Raw genomic sequence first — 26611 nt, forward strand, 5'->3', positions numbered from 1 at the left:
CCCTGTTTTGTGGATTATTTCTTTGGGCTTCCTCTTTATTTTACAGGGTCCCCCTTATTATTTCTTGCAGAGCTGGTTTGGTGGTCACATATTCTTTCAGTTCCTGCCTATCTTGGAAGCTCTTTACCTCTCTTTCTTTTCTGAATAAGAGCCTTGCTGGATAGAGTATTCTTGGCTGCATGTTCTTCTCAGTTAGGACCCTGAATATATCCTGCCAGCCCTTTTCTGGCCTGCCAGGTCTCTGTGGAGAGGTCTCCTGTTAATCTAATATTTCTCCCCATAAAAGAGGGATCTATTGTCTCTTGCTGCTTTAAGTATTTTCTCTTTATCTTTGGAATTTGCAAGTTTCACTATTAAATGTTGAGGTGTTAAGCGGTTTTTATTGATTTTGGGATGGGAGATTTCTCTATCTCCCGGATCTGAATGCCTGTTTCCCTCCCCAAATTAGGGAAGTTCTCAGCTATGATTTTTTTCAAATATAGTTTGTGGTCCTCTGTCCTTTTCTGCACCCTCTGGAACTCCAATTTAATGCAGATTTTTCCTTCTGCGGCTGTCTTTTATTTCCCTTAACCTTTCCTCAAAGTCTTTTAATTGTTTTTCTCTTTTATCCTCAGCTTCCTTCCTTGCCATCAATTTGTGTTCTCTGTCACACAGTTTCTTCTACCTCATTAACCCTTGTCATTAGGACCTCCAGTTTGGATTGCATCTCATTTAATTGATTTTTAATTTTGGCCTGATTAGATCTACATTCTTCAGTCATGAAGTCTCTTGAATCTTTTATGCTTTTTTCCAGAGCCACCAGTAGCTTTACAACTGTGCTTCTGAATTGGCTTTTTGACATTGAATTGTAATTGAAATTCTGTAACTCTGTGGGAGAGAGGACTGTTTCTGATTCTTTCTTTTGTGGTGAGTTCTTCTTTCTAGTCATTTTGCTCAGTGTAGAGTGGCTAAAACGAGTTGTACTGGAAAAAGGAAAAAAAAAAAGAAAAAATAAAGAAAAAAACAAAAACCAACCAACCAACCAACCAAACAAAAAGGAGTATGTTCTGGTTCTATATACTGTAAATCCCTTGACTTCCCCTGGAGCTTTCCAGTGATGCTCGGTCAAGAAATTGCTCTTCCCCTGCCCTCCCAGCTGGTCTTCTAGGGGAAGGGCCTGCTATGCTGATTCTCAGGTGTGTGCACCTGGGGGAGCTGCCCTGCCTCCCCACCAGGTGCACGGCTCAGTAGGAGCTGTTAGTCCTGTGAGGCCTCTGTTTCCAAGCAGCCCCACTCCGTCCCAGGCACAGGGTGACACCATGAGTAACAACCACACTGGGAGCGGCCAGCTCTCCAGCCCTGAGTCAGCTCCCACAGTAACCACCACAGTCTCCCAGTCTGCACTGGCCTCATGCTCCGGGGGTGGGGAGCATGGATTTGCACAGCTTGGGGGCACCGCGGGCAGGAGCATCCTTGTCCTGTGCCCTCTTATCTCCACCTCTCCCAAGGGGAGCGCAGGATCCTGGCCGTGTACCCCAGTGCCACTGGAATCACGTTCCCAGGGCTGTGGCTCCCGAAGTCAGCCCTCTCTGCCTGGAGCCACCGCCTGAGCTGCTCCCGAAGCCCCGCAGGTCGCGTGCTCCAGTCCTTTACCACACTTGGCCCATGGTGTGTGGCGCGCTCTCCCCGGGGGGCACTTCCTCTGTTAGTGACCCCGGTAGACTGGAGGCTCCACTGCCCTTCCTGGGATTCTGCCCGAGTTCCCTGCAAGCCTCTTTCCCTCCGGGAAGAATCCGGTGCAGATTTTTAAAAGTTCCTGCTTCTCCAAGACTGAGCTTTCCTGTCCTGGGGGCTTTTGCAGTGCCCCCTCAGCCTGGCTCCTCTGGGGGGGGCCCTCCCCCACTGGATTCTTTTTCAGTTATTTATTTATTTTTTCCTGTCTTCCTACCTTGTTAGAAGTGCAAACTCTTCTCTCCGTAGCGTTCCAGCTGTTCTCTCTTTAAATCTCAGGCTGAATTCATAGGTTTTCAGAATGATTTAAGTTATCTAGGTGACTTAAAGGTAAGTTGGTGGGGACAGGTGACTTGGGGACCCTACTCTTCTGCCATCTTGCCCTGCCCCCCGAGGGCCAGATTCTTAACCAACTCAGCCACTTGGGTGCCTGTATTATATAGCATCCTTAAATAAATGTTCATAAAAATGTAATGGGCTAGCTGATTTCTGTACTCATGAAATTATATAACACTGATACATAATGATGTATCTTCATGGTAAATTGCATTTGTCTTATGTGTAAGTTGAGTAATTTACTGTTAATTAAGATAGGTCATCCATTAAGACACTCTGTGAATCAATTTGTATCCTAGTATCAGAATTTTGATTTTATGTACAGGGTCATTGGACTGATAAAGAGTTTAGGAAAGCTATGTGACAGTTCATCTGGGATGAACAATGATTTAGTAGTCAATCTAAAATTTAAATTGTAGATATACAAATGATGTATCAATAGTGTGTAGGGATTAAAGATTAAAATAAATTCACACACATTAAATTACCTTAGACAAAAATCCTCATACTATTTCATAGCTGTATGAAATCAATGAGAAGTAGAAGTTTAAAATCATTATTTTTCCTGATCTATCTTCAGTACTAAATGGTTATAAGAAAATGATAAAATATCTTCAAAATTATATCTAAATGTCAACTTCTAATCGAATCAAAGTGTTGAGATATTTCAAAAATTAAAAAGGTTAACACCTCTTTAACACATTTCCATAGAGACATCAATAAAATTATCATTAGTATCTTTGAGTTGTTTTGATTAATTAGCCTTTTAAATTATGAAACATGACATAAATATCGTAAAATGCTTGGTAGGTATAAACACTACAGAAAATGATGCTTAAATTTTAATTTTTTTTTTTAATTTTTTATTTATTTGTGATAGTCACAGAGAGAGAGAGAGAATGAGGCAGAGACACAGGCAGAGGGAGAAGCAGGCTCCATGCACCGGGAGCCCGACGTGGGATTCGATCCTGGGTCTCCAGGATCGTGCCCTGGGCCAAAGGCAGGCGCCAAACCGCTGCGCCACCCAGGGATCCCTTTTTTTTTTTTTTTTTTAATTTTTTTTTTAATTTTTTATTTATTTGTGATAGTCACAGAGAGAGAGAGAGAATGAGGCAGAGACACAGGCAGAGGGAGAAAGACACAGGCAGAGGGAGAATTAAATTTTAAAACTAAATTTCAAAGAAAATTATTTTTCTATGTTATTCTTTTTTTTTGAAATTTGCTTCCATGCAATACTTTAAACGGTAGTTCTATATTCTGGCACACTTTATAATTGACAGGCAGTAGTGGGCATTTCTTAAAAAATTATGAAAGTATTAGTGATTTTTAAACTCTTTGATTGAATCTAATGTACAATCAAGTTTACAAAATATTGTCCCAAAGCTATGAAACATTGGTAACCTTCAGGTATCCATAATACTATTATTCTGGGTATAATACTCTTACTACAGAACAGCCTTACCTGCTCTTTCTCTATTCCATATCATACTTGGTTATTCTCCTCCCACCTTAGAAAAGGCATAAACTTCTATCATTCTAATAAAACTGCCATTGATTCAAGCTATCGTTGATCCTTTTGTATGTCATACCTTCTACCTGTGATGTATTCATAATAAGAAAATAGATTATTAGTTCTTCTAAAACTATTATCTATGCCAGAGTTCACTAGTATAAACAATTGGTCTTAGTATGTAGACTCAGTTTAACATAACTATGTATTTTCCTTATATATTATTAAATCAATATATATTGTTATTCAGTGGGAAAAATGGAAATACTTACTTTGATAATCACTAAGATAAAATAAGGAGAGCAGTCAGCTCATTGTCAGTATAGCTGTTTAAAATGAAACTCTTCTTTGTAGCCTCACATAACTCTAGATAATTTATATAACTTTATAAAGACTATTTTTTTCATTTGGAAAGTACTTTTAAAATTTCTATTGGATTATTTTAATACATATTTATTCACTGCTTTGAATGGCTTTTCTGCCCAAATATTCTCTCTAGAATTGTATGTATGAATTTTTTTTCTTGAGGATAGGAGGTTTCTCAAAAAATAGTAGTTTTTTTTTCCCCATTAGGAAATTTTAGTATATGTGCCAAAGTGAGCACATCCCCAATAGCAAATTTTAATAACCTGTTAATAATTTGTATTCATTGTATAGATGTGTGTATATTAGGATATTCTGAAGATTTGTTTTTCAAAAAATAAACATGACCCATTTAGAGAAGAACTTCATTGACTATGATAGATGATAGATAGAGCTATAGATAGCTATGACTGTACATGTAGGTATAGACATAAATGTAGGTGTAGATATTTAAGGGGGGAGGCACTAAAAAAGGAAAACAACTCTGAGTGATTTTATCCTAGAAATATTTTTGTTGCTTAATTTCTTCATTTTTTAATGCTTAGCTTTTTTTGCATGAATAAGGGAAATATTCCACATTATTATTTACACCACACTGGTGTAATAAGTAATATCCCTTAACAATCTTTAGTATTAAAAATGAATATATAGAACATTATTTAGAAAAAATGTTCTGTAAAACATCTAACTCAGAAAAATGGACATTAAGCTTAACATAAGACTTTCAGTTAAATTCACAAAATGTAGCTAAATATAAGGATTTCATAATAACACAGTAAATTTTATTTGCTATTAGACATGACTATAAATGGAGTTACTATGTACTTCCCATATATTTCAAGTAACAATTGGCTCAAACATATGCAAAAGACTTTAAAATTTAGCTTGAAATCAAAAGTGGATAATTATTTATACCACCTAAAAATATAAGAAAATACTAAATTTTTCCCTGTATCTTATATTTTCATGTAAAATATGCTTTTCTGGAATGTGGGGAGTGAACCATTCTGAGTCAAGTGATAAAGATACCTTCCTTTACTTCAAAGAGGAAAAATCGAAGTGAATAGAATAAGCTTGACACTGAAACTGAGAGACAGGGATCTCTAAAGTTGAGAAATTTGGGTGGCATAATGTCTCTCTGTATTAACTTCAGAATAATCCAGCCTACATAATGGTAGTTATAGCAGAATGTATGCTTCCACAAAGGAAAAATGCATGCTAGAAAATGAAGACTTCCAAGGGGAATAATTTTAGTTTCTATATTAAATTATGAAGATAGATCATCAAAATAGTTCTTAGTATTCAGATAAGCAGCTATGAATTGCATTAATAGAAAATAATATTCTAATATAACCCATCATCTCAACTAAATTTAATCCATCACAAAACTATTTTTACACTCATGGACAAACACTCCCTCTCACACTCACATCAACATACATATGCACAACCACACATCCTTGGTAAAAATCCAATCCATTGGGTGACTGCTCATATCAACAGAGGAACCTATACTTAAGTACAAATAGAACAAAATTCTAGGGAATATGTAATGTTATTGGGAGATGGAAAAATATCATATTGGGAGGATAGACTATAATTTATTAGAAAATATTTTTTAAATTCTAGTATCTAGCTGTTTAAAAATCTTATTTGAAAGTATGACATCATATTGAAAGACTAATATATTGTTAAATAAAGATCTAATTTAGTAAAATGTACTTTATAATTATTGAATTAAAATATATACGTATTCATTTTTCAAAAAATACTTATGTATGTAAAGCAGTTTTAAAAAGTATTAATATATACCTATCTGGGTAAATTTGGTTGGTGATTTGTTTGCTCATCTGAAGTTTTTTATTACACAGAATGTATTATCTTATATTTTCTTGAGGGAAATTATGCTTGTGACTGCCCGGGTGACTCATCGGTTGGCATCCTGGGTAGCTCAGCGGTTGGCACCGCCTTTGGCCCGGGGCCTGATCCTGGAGTCCTGGGATGGAGTCCCTCGTCGGGCTCCCTACATGGAGCATGTTTGTCCCTCCGCTTGTGTCTCTGCCTCTCTCCCTCTCTCTCTTTCTCTCTCTCTCTCTCAGTGTCTCTCATGAATAAATAAAATCTTAAAAAAAGAAAAGCCTTAAAAAAAAAGATTTGATATTTAATCAAATCTAACTCAAATTTGAATAATCTAAATATTGCTATAATTATTCCTTAGGTGCAGTATTTGAAAAACCTTTCCCTTACCTTACAGCCTACTGTTAAGATGACTTCAAACTGTGTCTAAGAAAGAATAAGTTTATTATTAACATACTTATTTTATGTCGATATATGCCTGTTTGTTAATGTTACATTTTTTCATTTACCAGCTTTAAGAGAAATGTCAAGAGAACATGCATGTAAGCCACTGACAGTTATGCAGATTTATATCCAAAATGCTATCTTCAAACACTTTTACTTTTCTATTAAATTTAAAATTGTCCACAGTATTCAATTGAAATACATTTAATAAATCAGTAATCACTATATTGTCGATTTCATATCCTTTCAATTTCACCATTTGCTTAGAATCAATGACTTTTCCTAAGGACCATAAGAAAAATAATTCTCTTTTAACTACAAGAGAATATTAATTTTTCTATTAATTTATTTATCTGAATTTAATTATTAATATTAATTATTAATAGTAAAGTCAGCATATTTTATAAACATTGTATATATACAAACTCAGGTTAACTCAATTTTATCCTTAAATTGGTTGGGGAAATATTTTGTTACGGTCACCCTTATTGTAACCACCATATTTGATTCAAGAAAAAAAGGGTAGCCCTCTTTCAGGAAAATAAAAAGAAAAGAAATATTAAGTAGTGCTTTTCTACTTACATATTGCCTATACCATGGTTTATCAACTGAGATTTTGGGTCGGATAGTCCTTTGTTGTGAGGGTAGTTCTGTTCATTATTGGATTTAGCAGTTTCCCTGGCCTCTACCCACTAGATAAAGTCAAAACCACAGTCATGACAATAAGAAATGTCTCAGACATTTCATATGTTCTGGGGGGCAAAATCAGCCCTTTACCTTGGGAGCCTCTTCAGTCTACAGGTGAATACAGGACCTTATTAATAACAATTCTGTAATGTAATTATCCCACTGCCTTATATTACCAGATTCTGTACATATTCCAAAACCCAGATTCTGAACAGATGTAAAATAAGCAAACAATGGGGTGGAATGTAGCCTGGGAATTGTTGTCTGATTTTTATCTTCCCTTTAAAACATCAAAGTAAATTAAAAAAAAAAAAAAAAAAAAAACGAAAGGGAGGAAATTAAAACAGTATTCCTTCCTGGATAATTTTTATATTGTGCTAAAAAATAAGGAAAATTTATATACTTCCTAAAGTCTATTGATTTAGTTTTAGCAAAAGATTTTTAACCTAAGAAGAGGAATCTTACAAGAATTTTAGTACTGGAATATAGTAGGTAAATATAATACTTAAACCTAACATTTATGAATTATAGTTAGATAACCATTTATCTCAATTTATTAAATTTCTCAGAAAATATTGTATTTGTAAGGGAGAATCAGATCATAAATTTTGCCTATTTTATGTAACAAGTATTCCTTAGACTACCTCGCAAATAAGAGTGAAATATTACATTGAAAGTTATATCCCTAAATTCATAACTTTGGTCAGTTCAATGAAAGGATATGGTTGATGCTCTTTAAAGACATATGCAGAACATATGTTCTAACAAAGAAAATATATGTGTATGTATACACCCATCTATTTTTCCCTAAAGTTAAATCATATTACAGATATGGAGCACTGTGACTTTTACCAATATACCCTTATGTGATACCTGTGTATATATATAAAGACAGATTTCATATATTTTAAATAAAAATGTATGATTTGAATAGTGACTTATCACCCTGCCAAAGATTTTTTTTTTTTTTTCAAGTCTCTGGAAGCTAATTCAAACTTTAGGATTTTGAGTCAAATTCTGTTTAAATATTGACATCCTGAGGCATAATTAAATTCTTAAACCTTATCATACATTAAATTTGTGTAATGAACTAGAATATCAACCCAGAAAGACCCTGTAGCAAAAGAATGTAGAAAATGCCAATGTGGACAAAATGGAGTGGGTATGGGGGCAGGAAGATCAGGAGCACAGCCTGGGAGGGCACCATTCATTGGTCCAAATACCAGTGGAAGACTGGTGATTATAAGTAACATGAGAGTATCACATATCTTTGATTCTGGTAATTTAACAGAAGTTCATCAACAGTATTTTAGAGGATATAAAAGCCAATCAGTATTAAAAAATGTAACTCCAGTTAGCTCTGCTACAGAAACAAATCAAATGTAAAAAAAGTACTAGTTGAATCAACAAAACTCGAACAAAAATTGGGCCAAGTTTTTTTTGTTGTTGTTGTTATAAAAAAACATATTTTGTGGTTCTGTGGTTCACATTCTTTTCAGCAGATACTTGAAACTCAGTTGGAATATATTTTTCATGTAGTAAGAAACCAAAGCAATGGTAAACAATCAAAATTCAGTGCAGAAAATTTTTTGTTTATGTGACATCAATAACATTGGTCTTAAATTTTGTGCTTTACAGAAACAGTGCTGCTGACACAATATAACCTTAAAGTTAGCTGTAAAATATTCAGTTTTTAAATAAATTATCTGTATATATATTTCTGAAATATTCATTTCTTTTCATTAAAAAAATCTTGTAAACTGCAATCTTGATATTAAAGAAATCATGTCAGGAAGATTGCACATGATTTCTGTCAAGTGAGAAGAAAATATATATGAGAAAGTATTTAAGACATAGACTATTTCCTCTTCAAATCTGGTACCTCTATGTTATAAATAAGTGATGTGATATTATATTATGAAACAAGTAAATAATAAGCATACAAATAAATAAGAACAATATGAAGGAATATTATATAAAAAACAAAAAGATATTTTTTCAACCAAAATATGTGTTATATGGACATTTTTAAAGCAATTTAAAATATCCACTCATTTATTCATTCATTGAATAAATAAGTATCTTTTGATCAGAAGTATATCCCAGGTATTTTTGGTACAAGCAAAACAGTAATCAACAAAACACACAAAATATGTTTTCTTATGAAGTTTATATTCTATTAAAAGAGGTAGTAATAAGTGCTAAAAGAAAGATTAAAAAAAAAGAAGAAAAAAAAATAGGGCAGCCCAGTGGCTCAGCGGTTTGGCGCCACCTTCAGCCCAGGGCCTGATCCTGGGGTCCCGGGATCGAGTCCCACGTCGGGCTCCCCGTATGAAGGCTGCTTCTCCCTCTGCCTGTGTCTCTGCCTCTCTCTCTCTCTCTCTCTCTCTGTCTCTCATGAATGAATAAATAAATAAAATCTTTAAAAAAAGAAAAAAGAAAAGAGAGATAAAAACATAAGAGGGAAGGAGAATAGGAAATGTTGGATCAGAATGATAAATTTTACATGAGATTGCCAGAGAAATTCTTTCCACATGGCCATGTTCTGGTCTTTGTGGACTTTTTGTCTTCCAGACTTTCATTAAAGACACACAAACACACCACTTAAGCATATATGTATATGTATGTAACAGTTGTATTTTATACTGTGTTGATAGAAAGAACAGTACTAATATTATATTTAAAGATTTTAGTTGACATAAGAGTTCATTTCCTTTCCTTAATTAAAAAAATTAAAATATGTTTTAGAGACCTTAAACATATTGTTTGTTCTAAGTATTGTACATATTGGGCTAGTGGATGCCTTGATCTTACCTCATTAAAAAGAGATTTATAGGGAAAAAAGATAAATGAATTAACTAATTATAGAAGTATCTAGAGGAAAGCATTCAGATGGAACAACTGTTAAAATGTCCACATGTGGGACTTTGTTTGGCATATGCAAGGGACAGCAGTGAGTGAACTGAATGTGACTGAACTGGAGTGAGGAAAAGAAAATGTGAAAGCCAAGTAGGAAATGCCATGAAACAACTGATGGACAGTCTGTTTTGGCAGGACCATGTATATCATTCACTAAAAGCTTTGGGCTTCATTCTGAGCAAGAAGTGAAACCATTGGAGGCAGGTGTTTAACAGAGGAATGAGAGGACTAAAATCATTTTGCTAGAATCACTTGGTCTGAAGGACACAGGGCAGTTGTTGAGTCTCTTAAGACAGTACCTAGAGTGTGGCTATTAAAATGTAAAGGAGAATGTGGTCATATTCTGGGGGAGAGATAGCTGTGTCTGAGATGAGAGTGGTGATTAGAAGTTGTGATAATGCTATCAAGGCAAAGCTAAAGTTATTTGCTGAAAGACCATGCATAGGGTTAAGACAAGAGAGAAAAAAAGAGAATCATTGGAATAAAAAAGGATTTATTGCTGAGCAAATGAAAAAGATAGAATTGGGCATTGACTGAAATGAGAGAAACTTCAGAAGGAATAGATATGGGGAGAATTGTAGGAACTTCATTTTTCATGTGCAAAGTTTGCAATTACTATCAAATATACAAGTGGAGAAGTAAAGCTGACATAAGAATATTTGGAACTTGAGGTCAAGAGAGACATACATAAAAAGCAAATCCAGAAGTCAGCTTTTAGATTATTATTAAATCATCAGACAGCATGAGAGCCTAAGTGTTAGAGTAGATAATAAAAAATAGTCATGTGAATGGATTGACACTCCTAAATTTAGGGGTGAGAGTTGTGTGCAGGTAAAGGAAGTATTAAAAAAAAAAAAAGAAAGAAAGAAAGATACAGTGTACGAAATGTTTCTAAACAGCCAGAGTAGATTACTGCATTTGATTGCTGAAGTTGCCAACATAAAGGTAATTGGTAACTTTGAAAAGAGTTGGGAGTTGGTGAACAAAAACCAGTGCAAAGGGCCAATATGAAGCCAACAATTATCCACTATACTTTCAAGAAACTTTTCTGTAAAAAGAGCAGACAAATGGAGCAAAAGTTAGAGAAGGAAATAGAATCAAAACAGGGAATTTTTATTATAAAAGATAGAATTTACTTATGTTATGTACTAGTATGAATAATAGAAAAGAGAGAATTGGTAGCAGAGGAGAGAGAGGGAGAATCAACGCAATAATGTCCTTAGATAGATGTGAGGGAATGAGAGGTAAAAACAAGGGGAGGGGGGAATTTTAGCTAGGAGCATGACATCTATTTTTATTGTTTGTGCACGAAGAGTAAATTAGTAAGCAATAAATTATTTGTTTTGCCTGTAGAAATTAAATGCATAAAAACTAAAGGATTTTTTATTTTATATTCTCATCTTACTGATCTATAAATATATCTGAGCACTGATATCATTATTGATAGATTGTCCTACTCTGCATCCCATTGGCTCTTTTTTGAGATTCTGAGGAGAATAAACTAAATAAATTGATATTCAATGGCTGTATTTCATTGTTTATGTTTTATGGTCCTTTTTAGATTCAAAAAATATAGTGTTTTTATATAGTTTCCTTATTCTTTCACTAATAATTATATTTCTCAGTGAAATTATGAGAGAATATATAGAGAATTAGAAAATTATATTTCTCTTCTTATAACAAGGATACAAATTTTCTTCCTTTTATTTTCAATTTAAACTGTCCACCTGAACAGGCTTTTATAAATTACAGTTCCTGCATTTTCCTTTCTTCTCCATATTGTATCCTTTCCACAGTGTCTAACAATTAATGCAAGGACTACTCCTTCTTATCACATGCTATTCAGTCTAAAGAAAAGTTGAATTGTATCAAAAGTTCTCCATGGCTTCTAAGTATGACACATAATATTACTGTGACCTGCTAAATGCCAGTGAGAACCATGAAAGTTCGAGTAAAAACATTCATCACCTTCCAAAATATTTCCCTTGTAATCTATGCCACCTCCTTGAGTATTATCTAGATAAACTTTTTATTATTTGTACATTTTATTGAGCCCTATCTTAGATAATTTTCTACGAACATTCCATAAAACTCTTCAAATCCTAACAGACACTAATTAATTGAGCAGCAGATACCATTGCTAACCCTCTATGATAAATACAGAAACTGGGGAGTAGAGAACACAAGCAAAATATTCAAAATCACATGCATAATTAGATAATTGGTAGAACCTGGATTAGAGGTTCTGGAATATCATTCCCAGAAGTTAACATCCAGAATTCTCTCAGACTACAATATGCAGTCTTATCTTTAATTGTGATATATTGAGATTATATGGATTCTATTAAGAAAGGTATGTGGATGGGAATATCTTCTTCTATATCTAATTTATACGTCTGCTGATTTTTTAAAGATTTTTTTTTAACTTATTTAAGAGAGAGGGAGAAAGAGTGAGAGAGAGAGAGAGCAGGAGCAAGAGAGGGGCAGAGGGAGAGGAAGAGGCAAATCCCCCGCTGAGCAGGGAACCTGATGGTGGGGCTCAATTCCAGGACCCTGAGATCATGACCTGAGCAGCCAAAGGCATATGCTTAACCAACTGAGCTACACAAGTGCCCCTATTCTTTGCTGATTTCTAACTGGTTTTGAAATGCTTATTGTATGCATATTGTGGATTTGATCCTTTTTCATTCTAAGAGTTATATATTTTTCATTTTCCCTGAAATGTTTTTCCTATGATGGTTTATACAATACCTTATTACCATACATTCTAGTATCAATATGGTACCAGAAAGAATATTCCTTAAAAAGAATACAACTTGTGGGGTACCTGTGTGTCTCAGTCTGTTAAGTGTCTACCTTCGGCTCAGGTCACGACTTCCGGGTCCTGGAATTGATCTGAGTTAGGTTTTCTGCTCAGTGGGAAGTCTGCTTCTCTCTCTCTCTCTCTCTCTCTCTCTCTCTCTCTCTTCTTCTGCCCCTCCCCATCTCTCATCCTCTCTCTCTCTCTCTCTCTCTTTCTCTCTCTCTCTCAAATAAGTGATTTTAAAAACCTAAAAATATTACAAGTTCAATCTATTCATTTTTGTTATTGTTAGGTTGATACATTTTTCTGTTTTCTTAACCATTAAAATTAGCTCTTATTTAAAATGACAATAAATGAATTTATTTGACCAAAAAAACCAAGAAATATAAATAAGAATTATGGTCAACTATACTGATTTCAATTTTGCATTTGAAACATCTATTTTATATTAGTGACAGGAGCCCATTATTTGAAAGCTATTCTCTACATATCTCATTTTTCATCCTAATATCTATTTACAGGGTCTGATAGTTGTTTCTAATAATGCGAAAATTAGATAGATAGATAATGATGATTACATTAAAATGTTTTATTGATTATGATTGAAATAGTAAGAATAAATATTGAATTATTTGAAAATATTTTCTTCTTTGATATATTCTAAATGTAAAACAGAACCCAAAATGGCATAACATGACAAATCTTTGATGCTGAAAATTTACACTGGGAGCTTTAAACAGTCTATTTCTTTTTGGCTATAGGTGAGAATATTTGTTGTATGTTAGATTTTTTTAAAGATTATTTATTCATGAGAGACAGAGAGAAAGAGAGAGAGAGAGAAGCAGAGACACAGGCAGAGGGAAAAGCCGGCTCCATGCAGGGAGCCCAATGCGGGACTCGATCCCGGGACTCCAGGATCACACCCTGGGCTGAAGGCAGGTGCTAAACTGCTGAGCCACCCAGGGATCCCCTATGTTAGATTTTCCTATGTCTCTGCACAAAATAATCCTAATCTCCTTATTTTCTGACCCAATTATTTAAGAATTTATGCATGATCATAAATTTTAGAATTTTTCAATGACAGTATGTTTTTTAAGTAAATGAATAAAATATTAATACATAATCTAGAAAGAATAGAATTATTCTGTCTGATTCTAATCAATATCCCTTTGCTAGTGTGTGAATGAAGATTCAAAGACAAGGAAGAAATAGGAAAATATACTTTGACCTTATATTTTTTATTTTATTTTTTATTTATTTATTTATTTATTTTTAAATTATTTATTTATGATAGTCACACAGAGAGAGAGAGAGAGAGAGAGAGAGAGGCAGAGACATAGGCAGAGGGAGAAGCAGGCTCCATGTACCGGGAGCCCGACGTGGGATTCGATCCCAGGTCTCCAGGATCGCGCCCTGGGCCAAAGGCAGGCACTAAACCACTGAGCCACCCAGGGATCCCATACTTTGACTTTAATTACAGATAAGAAATGCACCACTATTCTTGTGAAAAATCTATTCATGAATAATTATAATTATGTTTACATTTTGTGTGAACTTCTTTGAATGCACACCTATTTCATGGCGTAAGTTTTGGGTGTGTGGTTAAAAGGTTGAGACTGTCTTTTTGAGGTTGAAATACAGACTAAAAGTGGAAAGAATACTAGTAGAGATCCTTTAAGACTAATATGGACATTACTAGAGATAATAGTCTTACCCACAGCATTCAATGAAGCTTCTTTCCACCCACCCACTTCCAGCAAAATTAAAGGAATAGGAGGAAATTGTCCACTTGTGTTTAAAGGTGGAAAAGAATTTAAGGACATGGTTTTGTCAATATAAGAACTCAAAGAAGACCAAAGCAAAATTAAATGAAAAGACTCAATACAGAGGAAACTAACATTATTAATGATAAATCAGTATAAATCAGAAAGGAATAGAAGTGGAATTACTAACAGAAAAAGAATATAATGAAATCACAGGAAATATAGATGAAAACAGTCCATGATAGATTCTAATGTTGGTCTGATCTCTTTGTCCTATATTCACTCTTTAATTTTCATTTTCTCCCACTAAAATGGCAGAGAATGTTTTCATTCTTTTTGACTAGATTAGATTAGTCTAGTCTAGGCAGATTAAACCCTAGACTTTAAGGTACCTTACGTGTTTCCACTTACCCTCTAGGGCTTCTTGCCATCACCATGAGAAGAACATGTCTCATGCCTCACTAATCTCAGGAGCAGGATAAGATGACTCCACTCAGATCACCAACCACCGGCATACTCACAGAAGTATGAGGTAAAATAAGTATGTACTATTGTATTCAATTGAGTTTGTATGGATCTTTTTAATGAAAAAATATGTAAGAAGTGCACATTAAAATGCTAAATAATATCGGGAAGAAGGCAATACATGTGAAGGAAAAATATAATCAAGAGTAAGAATAATTGGTATAACCAAATTAGACAACTTGATAAAAGAACAAAAATAATTTCCAAATTTACAATGTAAGGACATGATCCAGCAATAAAGTTTGTACCTCAATTGAATACAATAATATGTGTGTCAGGCTCCGTGCTGAGTGCGGAGGCTGCTTGTCTTTCTCTGTTCATCATCCTGATTGCTCTCTCGCTGTCTCTCAAACTAATGGATAAATAAATAAATCACATTATACAATTTGCTATATATCTTGATCTAGGGTCTGGCTACATGGGATGGAGGTATACTGACCAAAAAGTTCAGTTTTCTATATGCTTAAGATTTTGTACTTCATTTTATGTATTTTTCTTAATATTATGTATTTTTCTTAATATAAAAGTTTTATTTTATTTTTTTATTTTAAAGATTTATTTATTTATTTATGATAGACATACACACACACACACAGAGAGAGAGAGAGAGGCAGAGACACAGGCAGAGGGAGAAGCAGGCTCCATGCAGGGAGCCTGATGAGGGACCTGATCCCGGGACTCCAGGATCGCGCCCTGGGCCAAAGGCAGGCACCAAACTACTGAGCCACCCAGGGATCCCCTTAGTATAAAAGTTTCAAAGATCCATTCTATCTTTTAAAAGTATTTATTCTAATTGTTCATTTAATGTTTATGATTATTAATTCTTAGCAGATGATTGTTAATTTTGAGTAGAAAGACTTATTTTCTTTTATTCTTTGTGGTTTTATGCATTTACTTAAATTATTTATAGTAAACGTGTTTTTTACACAAACTATATAGTATTTTATATCTTAAGTGTAGATATGAATACGGACAACTTGGATTGATAATGATACATGACAAATTACAGTCACACGAGAAAAGCATGCTATGCTGAATCAAACAAAAAATAGATGACCATAAGTCAATTAGAAAGACTAACCAGACAGTGATATTTTAAGAATATGAAAGATGGTTAAGAATTTTACAAATAGGAATGTGAGGGAGAACACTTGAGTGAAAAGAGTCATAATATTTGTGAATTCTTTAACAAAATAGAAATAGGTTTTGGGCACATACCATGTTAAAAACTGTGGTGAGCAAACAAACAAACATAAAATGGTTTCTGCCCTGAAATCACTTACAGTGTAGTTAATAAACACTTGGAAATCTATCCTAGAGATGAGAAGAACTAAGAGAAGTTATTGAATTCCTTTTAAGATTTTAAAAATAACCTCCATGTACAAAAGGGAGCGCATAGTGATGGGCTGCCCTGATGCCCTTATTTTTTTCTCAGCTGCTTGGAGTGTAGCCTGCTGACAGCTTGAAGGTGAACTGCTCTTGCAGGCAGCCTATATCCAGTGATAAAAGCCCAGCCCTCTTGCGTCAATCATAATAACCCTCAAACATGTAGGTTCTGGAAATATCCCTCCAGTAAACCTCTGACTGCAAATATCTTTCCTATAGCATGTTTTCTGAGGACCCTGACCTATGATAGTAGATATGATGAGTCATCTAAGATGCCAACTCTAAAATATAATCTTACAGCTGCATAATTGATTTTCCAGGTTGTCAGTGTGGGCCTTGTAATGGCCATTCCAGCATCTGGAATGTCCTGGTTCAGCTGCTAAAACTTTTACAAGAAAAATAATGAAAGTCTAAGGATGACTAATCACAAACCAGAAGTGATAGAAAAAGCCAGAGAGACTCCATGACAATACAGTAATTTTCTGAAACCAGAGGGCAAAAACATTGACGATCAGTCCCAGGACTTAATTATAGGGTTAGATGCTTTTAAATTCAGCAAGTCTGCAACACCGAGGTAAGTGACATGATTGAGAAAGGTGGAACCCTGAGATTTGGAAAGAGGCATTTGGGAAATATAACTCCTGTTGTGCCCTCTGGATTTGCAGCAGTGTCTGCTCCTTTGTATCAGAATTTAGAAACCCCTTCTCCCTTTATGCTTGAAAACAACGTAGAGGGCTTTACCTTCTAAGGCTGCACTCTGCCTCCTCTGGAACTGCTTTGTCATTCCTGCTGGACAACATATTATATTACAACAAAATCCTGTTTTGAAAGTACGTGGCCTGATAAAAGATGAAATATTCCAGAGTTGCTGCATGACTGAGGAAACACATCCACTTGCAGAGAACCAGTATATAATGGGGCTGGATATAAAGGATTCAGGATCAAGGAGAACAGTTGATAAATTTGAGTAAGAAAATTTACTCTTATGGGAGTACTCTCCTTTGATGCAGTATTTAAAAGCTGGCAAGATCCTGAGAGGCAGTGCTGAACATGAGTGGCTTTTGGAAGATTGGAAAATCCCACAAACTGAAGTATAAAGACAAAAATTTCCATGGAAAACTTGGAAATAAGTGATCATAAGGCTTGGAGAAATGGACATGCTAGAATGATATATTACATACAGAAAATCCATCCGCTGACTATATTCTGTGGGAAGATACATTTACCAAGACGATATGGAAGACACCGATAAGAGGGTCACCAGCATCTCTGAGAAGCTCAGAGATGGCGGTCTTTTGTGGGTTTGCCCAGCATCTAGGAGGAGTCTGAACTACCAAAACACAAAAATTGCTTAATTTATATAGTTAAAACAAAATCAACACTAAATGAGAAGGAGGCTGAGGGAAGCCACTACAAGAAAAAGTGGCCATTTATTGTCAAATTTTTAGATGAGGCCTAATTCTTAGACCTAGATTCCATACACTGAAGGAATCCTGGTTTTTCAAGAAGGCATTAATCATAAAAATGGTTAGGCTGAATAGATGTATAAAGATGAAAAATTGTCCTGCAAATCTACTACTTGATGTCGAGGGGATCAACAGGTGTCAACAGATCTCTGATTCTATTACCAACTGTATCTTAGTTCACTTAGGCTGCTGCAAAAAATACCACAGACTGAGTAGCTTATTAACAACAAAAATTTATTTCTCACATTTTTAGAGGCTGGCATCCTTGCCAGCATGTTTAGATGAGGACCCTCTGTAGGGTGTCATACTTCCTATAGTATAACAGAGTGGCAAGGGAGCTGTCTCAGATCTCTTTTGTTAAGGGCATTGGCCCATTTCTTGAAGGTTCCACTCTCATGACTTAATCACCCCCCAGTGGTAATTTCTAATAGCATCATGTTGGGTATTAGGATTTCAAATACGAATTTTGGAGGGACACAGACATTCAGTCCACAGCAATGAGACTTTGTAAGTTCTGCTCTATGTAAGCAGGAGATGTATGTTTACTTTACTGATGAAAGTAATAAAATATTACAGAGAAATTTGTTAAAAGTTTCCAAAGAGATGGTATAAAAGAAATCCCAAGGGAAACTGAGCATGGCATGTTATTCTATTGGGAACAAGGACACTATGAGAAGAGTTGAGGAGGCTCTGTCATGGTCTCAGATGTGCAGCCACGGCACAAACTTTTTCATAGTAAGAATTCTAAGTTTCCGTTTAAGATACAGTGTTTTGGAGGCACCTGGGTGGCTCAGTTGTTGAGCATCTGCCTTCAGCTTCAGGTCGTGATCCTGGGGTCCTGGGATGGAGTCCCGTATTGGGCTCCCCACAGGGAGCCTGCTTTTCCCTCTGCCTGTCTCTGCCTGTCTCTGCCTCTCTCTCTTTGCCTCTCATGAATAAATAAATAAATAAAATATTTTAAAAGAGTGTTTTCTGATAAATGCAGATATTTGGAAACACTCTGAATTCTAGAGATAAGCCAGAGACAAAAAGAAATTACAAAGAAAAGAACCTCAATATTAGCCCTCAGATAGCTATAAGACTTCATCAACCTTTCTATGAGGAAAGATTAGAAAATACTATGCATTTATATGAAGAGAAGGTTTTAGTGTGAACAGAATTTGAAAACTGAGTCTCAACAATGAAGTCTCAACAATTTTATAATCCTATCTTAAACAAGATAGGATTATAAAATGTCATAATAACAAAACATCCTTCTAGAGGGTAGTTTTAAATAGCACAGCTTCCAGTGACTCTTGCACATTTCTAACCAAATGTCAGTTTGGGTGCTCAGTACCATCGCCAATCAGGGGAATTTGCTCACTCCTATCCCAGAAGGATTGATAATTGGTATAGTTTAAGGAGATAATCTCATCTCTCTCACTAATAGAGTTTGGACCAATTTGTTCTGAGGAAATTGCTGGATGTTTCAGAGTAAGAAAGTCCCTCCTGGCACTTGGAAAGCTCTCCAAGAAAATTTCTCTTTCCTCCTTTTGATTTTGTCATGAGATTGATGCTGGGGTCAGCTGCACATATTTTCATCTCTAGCTAACATATAGAAGAAAAGGACAAAATACATTAACTGTAAATAGAGCTGAGATCCTGGATTAAGCCAATTCTGAAATCTCTGGGTTTTCATTTTTGTGAGGAAATAATTGTTCTTGTTTAACCAATTTGAAGGTTATTTTATATTTCCTTCTTCCTATTGCCAACTGCCAAAAATATTGCAGGGTAGCTTATGAGTACCAAATGTGATAATAAAGGTAAAACAATTGTAGTAGTGCCAGACACATAATAAGCACTCAGTAATGGAGAAGATACACCTAATTAAATGGGCTACATTTCTATTAAACATTCAGGATTATTTCAATTCATGTTGATTGTACTTTTTAAGAATTTTCCTACTGGATAGTTTTGTATTGATGTGTAGATCAATATAATTCTAATGTACCTTATAGTGTGATGAAGATGAATTTGGAACAAATATGATGGTTTTGATGGCTATATTGGCTCTGAAATTTTATTTAAGAAATATTGCAATCTGAGCAATAGTAAGTCTTTTAATCTGTGAACATGACTCTCTTTCCATTTTTTTTAGGTCTGCAATTTCTTACAAGAAGATTTGGAGTTTTCAGTGCATAAATCATACATATCTTTTGTCAAATTTATTCTTAGTATTTTAATATATTTGCTGCTATTGTAAGAGGAAATATTTATTTAAATTTTATTTTCAAAATGTTCATTGCCAATACATAGGAAAATAATTTGTATTTTGATAATGTGACTAATACTGGCAAACTTGTTTACTAAAAGTTTTTCTGTGGATTCTTTGGAATTTTCTATATTCATGATTATACCACTTGAAAACAGATTTACTTCTTCCTTTCCAATTTAGATGGCTTTTCTTCCTTTATTTTGTCTAATTGCTCTGACTAGTACCTTCAGTACAATGTTGAATGGAAGAGGCAAGAGTAGATTTTTTTGGCTTATTCTTGGTAAAAGGGGAAAGCCTTCACTACATCACCATTAAGTGATATTAGCTGAAAAATTTGAGTAGATATCTTTTATCAGGTTAATAGTAGTCCCTTACATTCCTAGTTTCTTGAATTTTTTTTCATAAAAGTTTGTTTGACAATGTCAGATGTTTTTCCTGTATGCACTGAGATGATCATATGCTTACTTTTAATTTATTTGTATGGCATATTATATTGATTGGTTCTCATGTGCTAAACTAATCCTATAATTTTGGTATAGATACAAATTGGTCATGGTATATAAACATTTTTATGTGTTCTGGATTTGCTTGCTGGTAATTTATTAAAGGTTGATTTTTTTTCATCTAGTTATAAGTAATATATTTTTCTGTAATGTTTTCTTATAATGTATTTGGCTTTGGTATCAGAATGATGATAGCCTTATAGGATACATTAGGAAATACACTCCTCTGTTTCAGTTTTTGGAAAAATTTTATAAAGGATTGACAGGGTTTCTTTTTAAAACATCTTGTTGAATTTGCAAACAAAGCAGTATAACCCTAGGCTTTTCTTTTGGGAAATTTAAAATTATTAATTTAATCTCTTTACTAGTTATAGATCTATCCAAATATTGTATTTCTTTTTGAGACAGATTCAGTAGTGTTTACCTTTCTAGGAATGTGTTTATTAAATCTAGATGATCTCATTTAGTCATAAAATTATCCTTTTCCATTTTAAAATTGAATTAGACTACTTTGGAAATAAAATTTGCCACAAGGCTGCTCCTTGTTGTTGTTTGTTATTGTTTTTGTTGTTATGGTTGTTGCTGCTGCTACAGCTCTTTGCCTGTCTAGTGATTTTCCAAGATTAATTCAGTAAGATTCATATTCTTTTTCATGTGTAGCCAGTAAAGTTTCTCTTCAACCTGCTTGTCTGAGATTTCACCTGAATCAAAATTTCACTTTGAATCAAAAAGTTTCCCACCTTTGCCAAGAAGCTCTGGGTGTTGAGGCACACTTCAGTACTCTGGCAGTTTCTATGTCTGCCTTATCCCTTTTTTTCTCTGCTTATACACCTCAAGGTCTGTCAGAAATGAGAGAGTAGTGCCTCCTCAAGTCTTTCTGGTTATGCACACAATTCAGCACACGCATGTGACCTTCTATATTCCCAGAAATCTGGGAATATAGATTTTCAAAGCTCCATCTGGACATATTGTAATCAAGATCTTTTCTTTTCTTTTCTTTTTTCTTTTCTTTTCTTTTCTTTTCTTTTCTTTTCTTTCTTTTTTCTTTTCTTTTCTTCTTTTCTTTTCTTTTCTTTTTTCTTTTTTCTTTCTTTTCTTTTCTTTTCTTTTCTTTTCTTTTCTTTTCTTTCTTTCTTTCTTTTTTTCTTTATTTCTTTTCTTTTTTAATTTTCTTTTCTTTCTCTTCCTTGCCTTGCCTTGCCTCGCCTCGCCTCGCCTCACCTCGCCTCTCCTTTTCTCTTCTCTTTTCTGTTCCGTTCTGTTCCAGCTAGTCTCTTGAGTAACACAATTGATAATATTGCCTCAGACAGCTGTACTGTTTATTGATAACTGCTGATTATTTTGTGAAAATTTCATAGGGTTTTCCCAACTGAAAAAATTCTAAGTCAGATTTAGTAAAGAATTAGCTCTGTTAATTGGGTTATTCCACGGAATTTTTAAGCAAATAGAGAGAACATTATTTGAACAATTCAGGAAAACTTCCAACCCTTTTTGGCTTCTCCAGAGGTCCTACGTTGCTGATTTTTAAGGATACTATGGAACTCCTGGTGAAAGTTGGATGGAAAGAGACTGAGTTAAAATATCACAAATCTTGCTGCAATTACTGAAGATTACTAAGATTATTATTATTTAGATTCAACCATTTTCTTGAATGAATGTTATTCAGATTTTTGTTAAGCATTTGGTTAATTCCTAGAATTCTGGAAGAATTGTTTTTGACAATATTTGTCAGTACTCTTACTGTTTTTATGAAGGACATCATTTTTGTTGGTCCTTCCTCTGACAATCCAGAAACACTCCCCTTTCTTGAATCTTCTGAATTTATAACAAATATGTTATCTATGGTTTTTTAATGATCAATAGATAATTAAATTATAAGTGTGCTGGTTAAGTAAGAAAACATTTCAGAATGGCCATTTAGCATTTTATATATGCTATTAGGCCAAACACTCACATCCATATTACTTCTATGAAGATTATACAAATTAATATTTATAAATTGAAACTACATGGCATAAAGGAAAATGAAGGTCTAACAAAATTTTTGTCTAGTTGTCATTGGAATATATCAATTTCCAGGATTGGCCAAGAGAGATTTAATTATAAGTGAAAGAAACATATTAAACTTGAAAATTTTTTTCACATACTGCATTTGGTATATATTTTCCCCCAGTGACATTCAGATAGAGCTTGAATGGCCAATAATCTAATTAATATGCTTAGGACATCATAATAAAATATAAAGCAATATATTTTTAATCATAAGAATTGATTGTCCTTTTGCTATTTCATGCACCTATCTTATTATTTTGTATTATTTTCTACTGTGGATAGGGAGTTGGTGGAGTAATATAATTTTTTCATTGTGTAGAGATTTGAATATCCTCTAGGCCTGCTCTATTGATCATAGCTTGGAAGATATTTATAATTTGGAGCTTATTCCTAAAATAAAAATGAGAAAGCCTTGATCCTGAATTCATGAGAAGTTTTCTCTACACTTATATGCCCTACCAATGTCACCTGAAATACTCTGTTTTCGGATTCATATAAAACTAATTTTAATCAGAGCATTTTTCAATTTTAAAAATATAAAATATGTAAAATGTACATATTAAACATAACATGTGTCTTTTTTCATAAAACAAGAGTTACTGTTGATTATAAGAGAAAGAAGGAAAGAAAAAAGTTAAAACCAAAAGGAAAGAAAAAATGTATTTCATAAAATAACCCATTACATAATTCTATTTTCAAAGGAAAGTTGCATTTATGTTTAAAGTAGAAAGTGCCTACAGTTAGTAGGTGCTTTAGAAATATAGGTCATAACAAGTATTTCCCATTATATCACTAAAGGCTTGGAAGTAATATTAAATTTTCTTTATAAAAAAGCTATTTTGTTTTGTAACTCTACTAGATGCCCTAAAGCATCTATATACACAAGAATGTGTTTACAAACATAGATTTCTTTAAAAACAATGAATACTCAGGGTGCCTGGCTGGCTCAGTCAATAGAGCATGTAACTCTTGACATAAGGGTCCTGAGTTTGAGGCATAGAGCCTATTTTGTTTATTTTCTAAATAAATAATTTGTTTATTTTATTTGTTTTATAAGTAAATAATTTGTTTATTTTATTTATTTATTTGAGAGAGAGAGAGAGAACATGAACAGAGGGAGGGGCAAAGGGAGAGGGAGAGGGAGAAGCAGACTCCTGCCTGAGCAGGTTATGCATCTCAGGGCTCCATCCCAGGACCCTGGGATTATGACCTAAACTGAAGGCAGACGCTTAATGTTCTGAGCCACCCAAGCATCCTATGGAGCCTATTTGAAAAAAAAAAAAAAAAAAAAAGAAATAAAAGAGAAAAAAAGAAAGCAATGAATGTTCTCAAACTTCTTTCTTTTTTTTTAATAGATCAACATCTTACGCTTTATAATACACTCACATTTATACACAAATTTCATGTTTACAAGTACAAAAGGCAAAAGACCCTCCAAGAATCGAAGTAAATGCATCAGTAACTACATTCAATAGTGTTAAAACTGTTGTCCCACTCTCCCATTTTCCCAAACCTAGAAGGAAATTGTAACAGCCGTTGCACTCACGGACATCATTTTCAGAAGTTGGAGATCGTGTGTAGTTTGGCACACGTCTGGGTTTCTACAGAGCTAAACTGAGAGTCTATTGTGTTCCAGGCTAAATCAGCCAGAAGAAAGTCATCCATTGCTGTTTGAGTTTCGTTGCTGGTGAAGAACAAGCTCCCCAGGGTTTCGAAGACGGAATTCATTGTGTTTCTGTACTGTTCAACTGAACTTTGCTCTCTACAGTAGAGATATATAAAAATATACAGTAGGTATATTTTTAGCAGCGGAGATTCCTTCAGTTTGGGTCTCTGTGTCAGATGAATCAGTACTCATGGAAAAGCTGGAGTGTTTCAGAATACTTCCCAGAGGCAGATGGGGGCTACTGTCTAAAAAGAAGTTTAAGTCTGTCTGTGTCTGTGGGTCAAACATTTCAAGGCCTAAAAAGTTAGAATCTCCCCTACAACTATAGGACTGAGCACGGGTGTCTGCAAGGAAGAAGTCCGTTTGGGTTTCTATGTCCAGCGATTCCAAGACAGGCTCAGTGGTCATGGTGTTAAGCTCACTCTCTTTGGTTTGAGTCTGGATATTTGAGGCCGACAAGAACTCTTCAATATCAAAACTCATTGCAGGATTCTGGGTAGGGCCAGATGGAAGCTGGGGGTCAGGTCCAGTACTCGTGTCAGACAAAAGACTATGATTGTCCAGTGTCTGACTGAGCAGATTACTTGACAAGATGTTTCCTAATCACTTAATAAATCTATAGTTTGGGTCTGATTATCTGTCATGTTCTGTGAAGGAAGCATACTGTGCTGTGCGCTGAAGTTTATAATTGGTGCAGATTTCTCAAGATCTTGATTTAAAGTGTTAGGGTGGTTCTGAGGTAACAAATCATGAGTGACAGTTTCTGCTACTAAGCTGCTGCCTATAATTCTGTCTGTAGAAACACCATAGGATGGATGGACGCTCTCAAAAATGTCTCCATGCATTACAGGTTGGTCCATCTGTACTTAGTTATCTGTCAGATTCTGCACTCCACTGGTCTGGGTTTCTCTGGAGATCCCACCTGACTGGTAACAGGCATCTATAAATGCATCAGTCTGAGCAGCTATGGATGAGGTCACCTTAGAACTGGGCAAAAACGTTTGCATATGAACGCTATGGGAAGGGAGACTTGAGAACCAAATGTCAAATCTTCTTGAAAACAAGAAGGTACAGAGGAATAGGGCCCGCCCACTATGTGGAAGGTAGGAAGTGCGGTGTGGTGTAAGACAGGTCCGTCTGTATGTTGATGGAAGAAATGCTGTTCTTCTGACAGGTGTTCCCTAGTTCTTGTGAAGGATCAGACAGGCTCTTACCCAAGTTCACTTGAACACCTGTACTAATTGGCTTCATAGCCACAGGACTTACAATTTTTGAAAGAGGGAGACTCTCTTTAAGACAGGCAGCCTCTGAATCTAGGCCAAGGATGAGGGTTCCTACTGACAAGGGCAGTATGTACACAGCACCTGGGGCAGAACCTTGATGATCGACACCCAACACCACAGGCTGAGCCCAGGAGTCGGCTGTAGGCACGAAGACAGGCACGGGAGAAAACTGCATAACAGGAAGTTTCATCAGAGCCACTTTGGGCTTGGGTAAAAGCAACTTCTGAGAGTATCTTGGAGGTGGTGTGAAAGTCTGCTTTCTGGCATTAGAGTTGCGAGAGTCTTCAAAAGATGCAACCAGCTTTATTTCTGAAGTTTCCAGTTCCTGAGTGTCTGGTTTGGGAACTGGTTGGGTGCTTAGGGACTCAGTGGTCTTACTGGACAACTTTTGGCTGTGCAGGCAGCTGTTTTCCTTTTTTTACTCGGTAGATCCCTGTGCTCTGCTGGGATCTCATGTGCAGTGCGGTAGATGTGGGACTGTAAAGCAGTTCTACTGGCATAGAGACAGCCGCGTGTGCACTGGAAGGTCTTGCCACAATCCTCTGCATGCCTTTCAAGTCCCATTCTGTGCCATAGGAATTGCTGCACTTACTGCATTTATGCTTCTTTTCAGCATGCATTTTCATAAAGTGCTGTTTTACGAGAGAAAATGGTCTGTCAGGGCTTCTAGGGCATCCTTCAATTGGACAACAGTAGAATTTCGGTACGGCTTTCAAGTCTTTATTTATTTATTTATTTATTTATTTATTTATTTATTTATTTATTATTAGAGTTCAATTTGCCAACATATAGCATAACACCCAGTGCTCATTCCGTCAAGTGCCCACCTCAGTGCCCGTAACCCAGTCACCCTCACCCCCCGCCCACTTCCCTTTCTACCACCCCTTGTTCATTTCCCAGAGTTAGGAGTCTCTCATGTTCTGTCTCCCTTTCTGATATTTCCCACTCATTTTTTCTCCTTTTCCCTTTATTCCCTGTTACTATTTTTTATATTCCCCAAATGAAAGAGACCATATAATGCTTGTCCTTCTCCGATTGACTTACTTCACTCAGCATAATACCCTCCAGTTCCATCCACGTTGAA

The 26611-nt window shown here is 35.1% G+C and overlaps 1 pseudogene; it reads right to left on the reverse strand.

Annotated features, from left to right (window-relative positions):
- Positions 1–23967: 23967 nt before the first annotated feature.
- LOC112655923 (ATM interactor-like) lies at positions 23968–26223 on the reverse strand (annotated as a pseudogene).
- Between the last annotated feature and the right edge of the window lie 388 nt (positions 26224–26611).

Source organism: Canis lupus, chromosome 22 (genome assembly GCF_003254725.2).
Source record: "Canis lupus dingo isolate Sandy chromosome 22, ASM325472v2, whole genome shotgun sequence".
In the NCBI taxonomy this organism is placed as follows: Eukaryota; Metazoa; Chordata; class Mammalia; order Carnivora; family Canidae; genus Canis; species Canis lupus.